We start from the raw sequence: 13,619 nt of genomic DNA on the forward strand, positions 1-13,619 counted from the left end.
CCACCATGAAAATGTTGAATTTGACACTCTGCTTTATACTATTCCAGACAAATGGCTGTCCAATCTCTTCTTAAAAACTCCCGTATCCTCAACTTCTGGAGGCAAGCCATGATATTTTGCTGATGGACTATCTTACAAATATATTGGGAAATTTTAAAGTCACGGATTTATGTTTTCATATTCAGGCACCAGCCTTTTCTGAACTTGAAGAGGGCTTATAAAATTTAAATACATCTCAACTCGAAAATATACTGGACTGTTGTCTTGCTGAGAATGGAAAGGTAGCTTCCATTAATGGGGGAATTGATATCCTACAGAAGTTTCCCTTTGAAGATTATCAGGAATGTGACATTTCTGCCAATATCCCTGTAGCACTTACAGTTTCCATGATGCTCTGGAGCAATCTTGGCAACTTTAAGACTTGTGGACTTCACCTCCCAAAATTCTCTGGCTATCTACGCTGGCTGGAGAATTCTGGGAGTTGAAGTCCACAAGCCTTAAAGTTGCCAAGGTTGGAGACCCCTACTCTGGAGGATTATCACCAACCCTCCTCAGAGGTCTTCCAAGAAGAAGACCTTTGTGGGCCTCAACCAAAGTCAAATGTAGATACTATTCCTTGGCTGACTTGCCACTGCTCATTTATCTGCACTTTGCTAAATAAATTCCAGTTGGCTGGTTTGCCCATAGCACATGACTCTAAAAATCATGCATTATAAAACAGTATGGGTGGATTCACACCAAGCCAAAAACAAACTAACTACATTATAATTTAAGGTCGTTTAACTTTGCTGTTCTGCTCAGATCAATATGACCCGAAATGAAATTTGAGACCTGTAGATTATTTGTCATGCAGATCTCAAACTTGTGATTACTTTATTTTTCCTTCATTTGAGGGGTTTCTTACTATGAGTGTGGGGGTTTTTTCATTTTGTTTTCTTTTTGCTACATGCTGATTGTTACATTTCGTTACACCTGAAACAGTACAAGTGTATAGTAAATGCGAACACAACAGCAGGGTTAATGAAAACAGCCATTGTTTCAAACTGCAAGGCTGCACAATTAGCAAAAATTCACACACAATTCCTTAGTGTCCCTAATATATACTCAAATCAGAATTGCTGTCAATCTAAAAAAAAACCTTTAAGAATTGGCCCATTATGCAATAATGATTTACCCATAGCAAGTAAAATATTGATATCTTCCTTGGATGATGGTTGATTCTATGAATGCAGTCAAAGAGGAGAGTCACAGCAAAGGACCAATGTCTGGGATGCTGAATTGTTTAAAGCAGAAGAACAGATTTTGACAATGGCAATCTTGGGATAAGTGTAATGTATACAAGTTGTTAGGGGGTCATATATTGTTAGACATCCTTGAACCTAACAATCCAAGCTCACAGGTGCTTCAGTTCATTGTCTCCTAAGCACTTGAGGGATGTTTTACTTATTGTATTTATTTGTTTTGTCCAATACACAATAATACACAATGAAGGTTATATATATATATATATTCAAGTAGAATGTATTAAAGAAAGAAGAGAAGAGAAAATATAGGAGTAAAATATAACTAGAGAGAATAGCAGAAAAGATAAAAGAGATAGAAGAGATAGAAGAGATATACGGGATAGTTATACTATTGATGAGAAAATGTATAAACAGCATGTTTATTCAAATAACTAGTTGAGATGCCAAACTGACTAAACCTTGATCTTGCCAATATTTAAGTACTTACCAAGCATTCTTTAAATTTTCCTATCTCAGCAAAAACGAACTAAAATTTCTCTTCCACTCAAATTAAAAAATAAATAAAAGCACCAAAACCCCTCGAAAGACTATCAATGGAAAGAGTGATTACTTACATCCTTTCTAACTTGTTTTTCTGCTTAGGAAACTAGGAGCAACTCTTCTGGTCAATCCAGCATTCAGTTCCCACACAGGGGAGGATGCAGTTCAGCCCTTCCAGCAATTAGCATTGAGAAACCTACCGCTTAATCCTGGATCCTAGACCTAAGATGCACCCATTACTGCTACTTATTAGTCTCTCTGTGTGTATCACATACACATATACACATATACTATACAGAGCCGGGATGGTGCAGTGGTTAGAGTTCAGCACTGCAGGCTACTTCAGCTAACTGCTAGTTGTAGTTCAGCAGTTCAAATCTCACCATTGGCTCAAAGTTGACTCAGTAAAATGAAGTCCCAGATTGTTAGGGGCAATATGCTAATTCTGTTAACCACTTAAGGAGGGCTGTAAAAGCACTATGAAGCGGTATATAAGTCTAAACACACACACACACATATAAGTATGTGTGTGTGTATGCATATATGTATATATATATGTATATGTATGTATATGTGACACACACAAACACACACAGACAAAGCATAATAATCAATAACACAATAAACGGAAAAGGAAGGGCTTATTAAGCTTTGTCAAGTTAATTTAGGAGTTATTGACAACCTTCTGCCACAATTCTGTTTAAACTCCTCTTAAAACAATATCAGCATTCCCTCCCTCCCAAAACACAAGGATTAAGTTAATCATAGATTACATGCTTAGTTATACATTTATAAGAGAGACTGGGCTTGAATATACCATATTTTTCATACTATAAGACACACTGGTGTATAAGACGCACCAAGATTTCCAAGAGATAAATAAGAAAAAAAGTTTTTGTTTTCCCAGGAGCAGTCTGCAAGCCTCCAAAAACCTCTGTGTGCTCCATTTTTCACAAAAATGAGCCCGTTTTTTGCAAAAATGGGAGTGTTTTTGCCTTCCCCCCAGCCTCCCAGGAGCATTCTGCAGGCCTCCCGAACCCTCTGCACATCCTGTTTTTTGCAAAAACAGACATGTTTTTCACCCATTTTTGTGAAAAATGTGGAGTGCAGAGGATTTGGGGAGCCTGCAAAGTGCTCCTGGGGCTGGGGGAAGGCAAAAACGCTTTTCATTCACTTTACAGGCCTCCCAAACCCTTTGCAAAAAAAATGGCCCCATTATTCCCAAAAATGGGATGCTTGGGCAGGGCTTCGGGAGGCCAAAAATGGCTGCATAAGATGCACTGATATTGTTACCCACTTTTGGAGGGGGGAAATATGTCTTATACTCTGAAAAATATGGTAGTCTAGTTGGGTTCAAACATTTGTGTTCCAAACAAACAAGCCCAATTATTAATTTTAAATAATAGTGAACTTAATAAGTGAACTAGTCCCACCCAGAAGCCTCTTCCTTCACTTTCTAACCTTCTTTTACATTGACAGATGTGCACATTGACTGACTATGGACTTTCCCAATCATCCTGTTTTGGGTAGGGATAGAAGAGGCAAAATGAGGTTGTCAAACTTCACTCTTTGCAGTCTAGACAGGAAACAGTTAATTCCAAGTAAGAACCAAAAGGTCTGAATAACAGCATTTACTGGAAAGAGTAAAGTTACAAGAATACCAGTGAATAAGCTACACCCAGAAAAGATACCTATATATAAACAATTTAAAAGAGTTTTGTTCTGTTTCTTACTACTTGCCTCTTTAAAAGCAATCTTAATCTGTTATGTGACTTAGTAACAGATTCTTATCAATGTGAAAAACAATGGCAGGGAGTGTAAGAGAGACCTATCTACATTTCTTTCAACATCCTCCAGATGCCTAGCCCTTGGTCCTTTCAACCCACACCAAGCTTTTCTAAACAAGGTTCATTTAGCATGCTAAGCGATGGGGTGGTTTATGATCCCAGGCAACTGCCATTTTAATTAACCATGATTAAATAAACCCCAAGCCTTACAGCAGTGGTTCTCAACCTGGGGATCGGATTCGGAACCCCTTTGCGGGTGGAACGTCTGTTTCACAGAGGTTGCCTAAGACCATGGAAAAATAATTAAAATTAGGAATTAAAGTGTTAGGAATTAACACTTCTATTCTGGCACCTTGGAACATATTTTTACAATCTGATCAATCAGGCGTTTACAGTGAGGGTGTCCCTCTGATCTTCCTGCCAATCAGCTTAAAACTCTGTTGGAAGAATTGGCGCTAGACTTATGGTTGGGGTCACCACAACATGAGGAACTGTATTAAGGGGTCGCGGCATTAGAAAGGTTGAGAACCACTGCCTTACGATATATAGCCCACCCCCTTCCTATATATGACAGGGTAACTGCATTAAACTAAAAGGAGTCTGATTCATTTACAATTGAGAAGATGAGCGGGCCTTTTCATGGCTGGATTGATCATGTGCCATTAAGAGTATTTTTCATTCCTGGGGAATCACATACATTTAGCTACATTTTGTCCATGTCTTTGGCCTCTTCCCACTAACAATGTATTCTATAGCAGGGGTCTCCAACCTTGGCTACTTTAAGAGTTGTGGACTTCAACTCCCAGAATTTATTATTTATTTATTTATTTATTAGATTTGTATGCTGCCCCTCTCTGTAGACTCGTTTGGAGTTGAAGCTTTGCTGGCTGAGGAATTCTGGCAGTTGAAGTCCACAACTCTTTAAAGTCAACAAAGTTGGAGACCCCTATTCTATAACAAACTTCTGCAAGGGAGACTTTTAGCAGCAGCCTCAACAACCTACAAGAATTCAAGCCTCCCGCGTAAAAATACCCACGCGCGGATACATGTTTACGCGCAGACTTAATCCCGTTTCCCCTTCCCTCAAGGCGGCTTTCAAACCCACCAAGAATGGCATTTTCTCTACATTATCACCCTCACATGACCGCTCCACCCAAAGAAACGAGCCGTTGAGCAAAAGCCAGAAAGGAAAGGGGCTCATTTCTCGTCCGGCGGTCAACCGCGCGGGCTTCCTCCGCGGCCCTCTCAGGTGCAAGGCACCCCGCAATTAATCCCTTCGCGCCTCGCCTCTCAAGGGGTGCTGCAAAACAACAACAAAAACCCGTCTCGGCAGCTCTCCCGCTCAACAGGAAAGGGAGGCGAAATTCCACCGCGTCAGGAAACGCAGGGCAGGAAAAACAGGGGAAGCCGGGCAGAAAGAGGGGAAGAGCGAGTGGGGAAAGAGGGAGAGAGAGAGAGACGTTCGCCCGCTTGTAAGGTAACTCCGAGGGAAAGCGCTGTATCCAAGGGGCAGCGCAGAGAGCTACTTGAGACAGGAGGAGGGCTGCGGGCGCAGATTAACCCCCAGCTCTGTTTTACTCCCCGTCTTACTGTCTTATTCTCCAAATTTGTACCTACTATGCTCTTCTTTATGTTCAGACCAACACCTGCTATCTTGTACATGTTTTGAAAAAATAGAATATAATAGTATATAATAAATATAATAAATATAACATAACATAATTAATAAATAAAGCTCTCCCAATGTGGAGGGTGGGGTGGGAAATGCGGAACTACCGGCCAGCTCAGCAGCCTCAAGGGTTCAGCTGGGCCTAGCGAGTCTTCGCTTATCTTGCCCCTCCCCTCCAAAAAAGAGAGCCGCCACCACCACCACCCCGACTTTCCTGGTCCCCCATATCCTTCCCTCGGGATTGCAGTTAATTCTGCGCCGGGGCGGCGGCGGCGAACCTGAGCTATGCCACGCACACGCAGCCCGCGAGGGAACACGGGGGCGGCCACAAGCAGGACAACCCCCCGCCACTCCGGACGCACCACTACTGGCTTCTTACCCTCCCCCAAGCTCGCGGATTCGGCCCTTCGGCGCGGTCCCGGGTGGAGGAAGACGGGGCGCCAGCTGTCAGGGTTCCGGACTTGGCTCGTCCCGGCACTCAGCTGATCCGCGGCCCCTCCCCTAGACCCAACCCGGTTTTACTGCAGCAAGGAGCATTCCCGGAAAAGGAGGGGAGACAGGCCCCGCCTCGTTGCCAAAGGACGCTCCACAGCTGAGATTTCGGTCGGTGTAAACCTGCGACGGGGTTACAGACTAGTAACGCGCGTGTATTCTCCCCCTCCCCTCTGGCTGTCTGGGACTCTGATCCTAATCGGCTACTCCAACAGCGAACCGCTAGGCTCGTGTGTGGAAAGGCGGTGGCGGCAACTGAAAGGGTGTCCCGAATATGTCATCAAATGTCTTTATAACTACCGGATAATAATAATAATAATAATAATAATAATAATAATAATAATAATAATAATAATAATAATAATAATAATAATAATAATAATAATAATAATAACAACAACAACAACAACAACAACAACAAAAACAAAAACAAAAACAATAATAATAGCAACAGCAACTACTACTACTACCATTACTACAATTATTATTATTATTATTATTATTATTATTATTATTATTATTATTATTATTATTATTATGCCACCCTTCTCTGAGGACTTGGAGCGGCTCAGAACAAAACAATATATAGTATACAAATCCAATGATTAAAAAACAGTTTAAAACCCTTATAAAAAGTAATCCACACATCCACACCCACAACAACACCCACACACGCTTGGACAACCTTGAACTTCGCCGAGTGGGGGCGTCTGACTTAAGCACAGTTGACAAAATTGTCTGCTGCAACGTCCTACCTGTCAACGACTACTTCAGCTTCAACCGCAATAATACATGGGCAAACCAGGAGAGAAGCAATTTAGAACTCAGGAGAAATTTCCTGACAGTTAGAACAATTGATGAGTGGAATGGCTTGTCTCCAGAAGTTGTGAATGGTGCAACACTGGAAGTTTTAAAGAAGATTGTGGATAACCATTTTTCTAAAGTAGTGTAGGGTATCCTGCCTAAGCTAGGGGTTGGACTAGAAGACCTCCAAGGTCCTTTTCAACTCTGTGGTTGTTGTTGTTGTAATAATAATAATAATAATAATAATAATAATAATAATAATAATAATAATAATAATAATAATCAAAAAGAAGAAGAAGAAGAAGAAGAAGAAGAAGAAGAAGAAGAAGAAGAACAACAACAACAACAACAACAACAACAACAACAACCTCAAGGTAAACCACAGAAAATAGGACTTCAGAGTGGTAAACGCCTGGAATGCTGTACCTTATTCCATTGTTACTTTCTCAACTTTCCTTTGCTTTAATCTTAAATTGTCTACCGTGGACCTCACCCCATTCCTAAGAGGTCTTTAAGGGGGCAAGCATAAGCGCACCATCGTGCCTACCATCCCTGACCTTCTGACTCCTTTATTTGTATTCATTTCACGTGCTCGTGTCCATGTTTATATTTGTTTGACAAACTAAATAAATAAACTAGTGAAAGATAATACAACTGAACAGTGCAGTATGTTACTTATGAACCTTCCCTTCCTTTTTTCTTGTGAATAATTTTATATTGTAAAAGAAGAGAGTGGGGTTTTTTATTTTGGTTTTTGTTTGTTTGTTTTTGCGGCTCAACAAAATGCTACGAATGGCATGGCATAGCATAGAGTGGAGTGGAGTGGAGTAGAGTAGAGTAGAATAGAATAGAATAGAATAGAATAGAATGTTATTGGCCAAGTGTGATTGAACACACAAGGAATTTGTCTTTGGAGCATATGCTCTCAGTGTACATAAAAGAAAAGATAAATTTGTCAAGAATCTGGAGGGGTAACACTTAATGATTGTCATAGGGTTCAAATAAGCAATCAGGAATAAATTGTAAGGATACAATCAACAAGTTACAGACATACAGTCATAAGTGGGAGGAGATGTGTGATAGGAACGATGAGAAGACTGCTATTGATTTTAATATTTGTTTAATTTATTTGAACAACTTACAAGTCCTGATATCTCATGCAGTGATCTTAGACAGCTCCTTATAACTAGTAAAAATAGGATTAAAAGAAAATCTTTCCTACCAAAGGCTGGATCAACCAAACTATTAGTTTTTGGACTCAACCACAACCCTACCCCATTGCTTGGAAGGGTGGGGGAGTTATGAGTTGCCTCTTGGCAATCTTCTGGAAGTTGAAAGGGGATATGACTTCGGTGGCCTTCAAATATCAGGAGAGAACCCAAAATTAGTACTTAGCCTAATTGCCATGCACTCAAAAGTCCAATTGGGCTTATTATTGGGGGTTGTCTTATTTTGGGAAAACAGGGTAATAAGATGGGAAATTATCCTTGGAGAGAGGCGATCCTGTAAATAACCTGTCCCTGTGCTATGTAGAGATTTAAAAACAAATCTTTAGTCTTGTATTGAACTCATAAAGCAACTGGGAGCCAATTTAGCTCCTGTTGCAGTGGTGTAGCTCTGGTGAACTGTGGGGCACCCTGAATGTCACATGTTGCTGCATTGTGGAACTGTTGCAGCTTATGGTTGGTCTTCAAGAGTAGACCCATGTAGACTACACTGCAATAATCCAGTCATAAAGTTAAAATGTATAGTGTGAGTGTATATTGTTGTGTCCAGAGGACAATTTAGGCCTTGTACCCGCCCCATATTCCTTGGGCGGGAAAATACTGCAAGGTGATTGGTTGGCTCAGCGTGGCAGCCCGGGATATATATAGCTGCCAGGCACGGCCATGTTTGTCTTGTTTTTGTTCCTTGCTGTAAAACCGTTACTTGCCGTTCTAATAAAAAGATCCGTTCTTACTCAGAGAGTCTGCAGTTGGTTCTTGTGAGGATCTAACATATATAAAAACAACAAACACATATTACCAATATGGCAGTATTAACGGATGAATGTAGTAATTATAAATATGGCGAATCTTTTACTGATATATGATAAGAGATACTGATATAAATGTTACTTTTCTTCTTCTTTTTTATGGTATATATCACAAATGTATATATATATTAATGAGATTATATATTGTATTGGATATACTGTTTTTTAAATAATTTTTAATTGATTTTAAAACATAAAATACACACACAACATACAAGTGCTCAGTGATTTGTGTCCACCACCAGACAACATTCACACCCCTCCACCAAAATGGGGACATATTTTATATATATCATTTTAACTCAAGAGCAATATATCTATTTACATATTATAAAGTGATTCCAATTTATTCCTTGTAGCTTGGTCTCAAATTCTACTAACCATATATCCTCTAACCTTGTCCCATCGTCCCATCATTTCTCGCAAATCAGTTTCATTAGCTGAATTCATCCTCTTGTCCCTAATCTCAAATTGAATATGATCCACCATGTACTAGTACCAATTTTATATTGTCCATTTTGTCGCATCATTCCGGCCCAAGACTATTACTGCCTGAGCGCTTTCTATCGCTGGTTGTTTTATTTCTCTAAATTCTCCCATCTCATTGCTTTTAACTAATACTGCCATTTCCTTTATAATTGTCCATCGTATATTTAATTGTCCATCGTATACTTAACATCCTATTAATATCCTCTTGCACTTTTCTTCCGAAAGTTCTGCACTACCAGGCATTCCAAAAACATATGCATAAACACTCCTTTATCTTGACACCCATGCACACTGCTGCATTGAATATACTGTGTAATGAAGTACAACTACAAAATGTAATAGATACAGCTTATGATCTGTAGAAATTTATCAGATTTATTTGGTTGGGGTTTTTTAATGCTCGGTGAACATCAATAAATAAACTTGAGAAAAAAAATAATCCAGTTAGAAAGTGACTAAGTTATGAGTAACCATGAGCCAAGCGATCCAGGAATAGGTGTGATGAATGCATTAAGTTGAAATTGCACAAAGGTCCCCCTGGCTACAACTGCTAACTCCTCTTCTGGCATGAGCCATGAGAACGGGATGATTATCAAATTTATTTGTTTGTTTGTTTGTTTGTTTGTTTGTTTGTTTGTTTGTTTGTTTGTTGATTGATTGATTGATTGATTGATTGATTGATTGGATTTGTATGCAGACTCGGGGCGGCTAACAACAGAATAAAAACAGCATGTAAATCCAATACTGAAACAGCTAAAAAACCCTTATTTCTAAAACCAAACATACATACAAACAAACATACCATGCATAAATTGTAAAGGCCTAGGGGGAAAGAATATCTCAGTTCCCCCATGCCTGACGGCAGAGGTGGGTTTTTAGGAGCTTACGAAAGGCGAGGAGGGTGGGGGCAATTCTAATCTCCGGGGGGTGTTGGTTCCAGAGGGTCGGGGCCGCCACAGAGAAGGCTCTTCCCCTGGGTCCCGCCAAACGACATTGTTTTGTTGACGGGACCCAGAGAAGGCCCACTCTGTGGGACCTAACCGGTCACTGGGATTCGTGTGGCAGAAGGCGGTCTCGTAGATACCCTGGTCTGGTGCCTTGAAGGGCTTTATAGGTGATGACCAACACTTTGAATTGTGACCGGAAATTGATCGGCAACCAATGCAGACAGGTCTGTCCAGAGGGATGTTTGTGTTACACCAAACAGAGATATCACCTATCCTGATGAAGGGAAGGAGGGCAAGGCCCACAACAGAAGGAAGCAAAATCTCACAAGGGGAAGCAATAGAGAGATATATTGGCAATTTTTTGTTTTGCGCATGTGCGGAAGCCAAAAAAATCACTGAAACCTCACACATGCGTTCATCCTCTTGTGAGATTTTGCTTCCTGTGCAAGTGCAGAAGCAAAATTTCACTGGGACATGCACTGGCGTGCATGCCAGCAACCCGAAGTTGCGTGCGCATCGCACCAGTAGTGCCGATATGTAGCAACCCCCGCCTGAGTAGTGGGTTGTAATATCCGTTGCTACAGGTCCGCCCATGATGCTTCTGTGCATGCGCACTAGCTTCTTCACATGCACAGAAGTGTCGTAGGCAGATGGGCGGAGCCTCCTGCCACCGCTGTTACCAGTTCATTCCACCATGCAATGGTTGACTTGCAACTGGCTTCTCCCCATCCCGTGCCTCATATTCCAAACCTCCAAAGTTGATGCAGCAAGATAACATGGTTGTTGGTATCAAAAGCTGCAGAGAGTCCAGAAAGGGACAGACCACTCCCATCCTGAGTCCTCCAAATGTCATCCGCAAGTATGAACAACTCCTGAATCCTGACTGCAAAAGGTTGAGATAATATACGCTGCTCAAAAAAAATAAAGGGAACACTTAAACAATAGAATATAACTCCAAGTAAATCAAATTTCTGTGAAATAAAACTGTCCACTTAGGAAGCAACACTGATTGACAATCAATTCCACATGCTGTTGTGCACATTCAACTTAGTACAGAACAAAGTATTCAATGAGAATATTTCATTCATTCAGATCTAGGATGTGTTATTTGTGTGTTCCCTTTCTTTTTATTTTTTTGAGCAGCATACTTCATACAAGGCCCTCTGAAGCTGGGAGATTACAACCTTTGCAAAAAATCAATGGTGTTTTTTACATTCTTAGATTTTTTTAAAAAACCGATTAAGCTTGAAGAATAAGTAAGATGGGACCTGAACTCTAAAATATCTGAAGCTTAATTTGAGATAGCTATTTTAATAGTTTTTGTTTTTATATTATTAAGTTTTAATAGTTTTGTTTCTATATGATTAAATCGGAATTCCTGCAACTTAAATACTGGCAGGCAAATATTTTTAAGTAAGTAAAATAAGTAAATTCATTTATATAAGGTGACCAATCGTCCTTCCTTAGGGAGAGACAGTCCTTCTTTTGTAGGTTCTGTTTTTCCTTAAAAAGTGTCCCCCTACCTGTCCTCCTTTTCGATATTTTAAAACTAATCTGTTACTCTCTGTATTCAGAGTCTACGGAGAGGGGCAGCATACAAATCTAAATAATAATAATAATAATAATAATAATAATAATAATAATAATAATAATAATAATAATAGTAATAATAATAGTAATAATAATAGTAATAATAATAGTAATAATAATAGTAATAATAGTAATAATTCAGAGATGCTGCGCCAAACTATTACGCATCATGTGACGGTATGGTTTCAAAAGATGCGATTATGAAACGCATGTGCAGGGCACAGGAGAACTTCACATATCTCGCACTTGTCTCCCACCATTGCCTCTATATTATACTTCATGTTAACTTCTAATGGAAATACAAAATTATTTCTTTCTCAGTGAATATTATAGCTGCAGCACTTACCGTAAAATTCAATATGAAGGATATTTCTTGCTCCAAACTTTCCAACATATTGTTAGAAAATGATATATTGACAAAAAATATTCATTCGATGAAAAAAATACTCATTTAATTAAGTAATTAAAAGGGATGTAAGCATCATTAGTGTATTTTTGTTTGAATTAATAAAATGTTTCTTTTATTTATGTTGTACTTTTTTCTTAAACCTTTTCATCCTCTTCATTGTAATAAAATTGGTCACCTTAATTTATATAAAGTCATTAACTGATATTTAGACCCTATTAAGCACGTTAGTTCTTGAATTTTCATGATGGCTGCATAGACACCGTTACAGTTTTCATGTTGGCCACCAGATGGCAGGCTGATAACAACAATAAGCAGATTTTAGTCATTGTGTTTGGATTTTTTTCCCCTAATGCATTTAGAAATGTCATACTGATAAATCTCTGACGATTTACAACCACAATTGAGCCCAAAACTTCTGTTGCTAAGGGAGACAATTGGTAAGTGAGTTTTGATCCAGTTTATGCCCTTTCTTGACACTTGTTAAGTGAATGGCTGCAGTTGTTAAGTTAATAACACGATTGTTAAGTAAATCTGCCTTCCCCATTGACTTTGCTTGTCAGGTCACAAAAGATCGAATGACACCGGGACACTGCAACAATCATAAATATGAATCAGTTGCTAAGCATCTCTGTTTTGATCACAGGGCTATGGGGATGCTGCAACGGTGGTAAATATTAAAAATGGTCATAGGTTACTTTTTCCAAGCGCCTTTGTAACTTTGAACAGTCACTAAATGAATTGTTGTAAGTTGAGGTTTATCTGTGCATCACATCAGGTTATAGAGGCTTTCCAATCCTGTTCCTGACTTATTTAACATGTTGCTAACTTATGCTATTATGTACTAACATAAGTTATGTACTAAGTTATGCTATTATGTACTTACCAGTGGCCAATTGGAGCCCACAGGGATGGCCTTCTCCAGGTCCCATTGGCCAGACAATGTCGACTGGAAGAACTATGTGGCAGGGCCTTCTCAAAGGGGGATTCCGGCTCTCTGGAACCAGCTTCCCCTGGAAATCCGTACACCCCTTCCCACCTTGCTTTCTGGAAAGCCTTAAAAACCTGGCTTTGCCGGCAGGCCTGGTGTCATTGAGGAACAGCATCGAGCTTCCAACCTAAAATGGGATTGATTGATTGATTGATTGATTGCTTTGTTTGTTTGTTTGTTTGTTTGACTTCTATGCCGCCCTGTTCTGTTGGGCTCTCTGGTAGACTTCTCCCAAAAATTCACAGGTACAAATTTCAGACACACACACGTTTGAAAATTCAAAACAATGTTCTTTATAATGAAAAGTCACTTAAACTAAGCCCTCTTTTGGTATAGCAAAGAGCACTTGTCTCCAAACAAACTGGTAATTGGTACAAGTCCCTTATCAGTTCTGTGATACTTAGCTTGCAGCTGTGAGGCAATTCACAGTCCTTCTTCTTTCACAAAGTGAAACACACTTTGCTTTGGTTTAGTTTCAAAGCGGGGGAAAATCAGCACACAAAAGGTCAAAGTCAGTAAAGCAGTCACGAAACACAACGATCACATAACCCTCCACAATGGCCAAACCCACAGGCTGCTATTTATAGCAGCCTCACTAATTACCACAGCCCCACCCAACCACAGC

At 39.7% G+C, this 13,619-nt stretch overlaps 1 protein-coding gene across 2 annotated transcripts in view; it reads right to left on the reverse strand.

Annotated features, from left to right (window-relative positions):
• Nucleotides 1-5,903, reverse strand: part of STX7 (syntaxin 7) — a 37,416-nt gene extending 31,513 nt beyond the window's left edge. The window contains exon 1 of one of the 2 annotated variants that reach the window (XM_070733534.1): nt 5,620-5,903. The gene's annotated coding sequence lies outside the window, so the exon portion shown is untranslated. Of the gene's footprint in view, nt 1-5,602 lie in introns of both variants that reach the window. The other variant, XM_070733535.1, reaches the window with a different exon arrangement.
• Between the last annotated feature and the right edge of the window lie 7,716 nt (nt 5,904-13,619).

This window comes from Erythrolamprus reginae, chromosome 1 (assembly GCF_031021105.1).
Source record: "Erythrolamprus reginae isolate rEryReg1 chromosome 1, rEryReg1.hap1, whole genome shotgun sequence".
In the NCBI taxonomy this organism is placed as follows: Eukaryota; Metazoa; Chordata; class Lepidosauria; order Squamata; family Dipsadidae; genus Erythrolamprus; species Erythrolamprus reginae.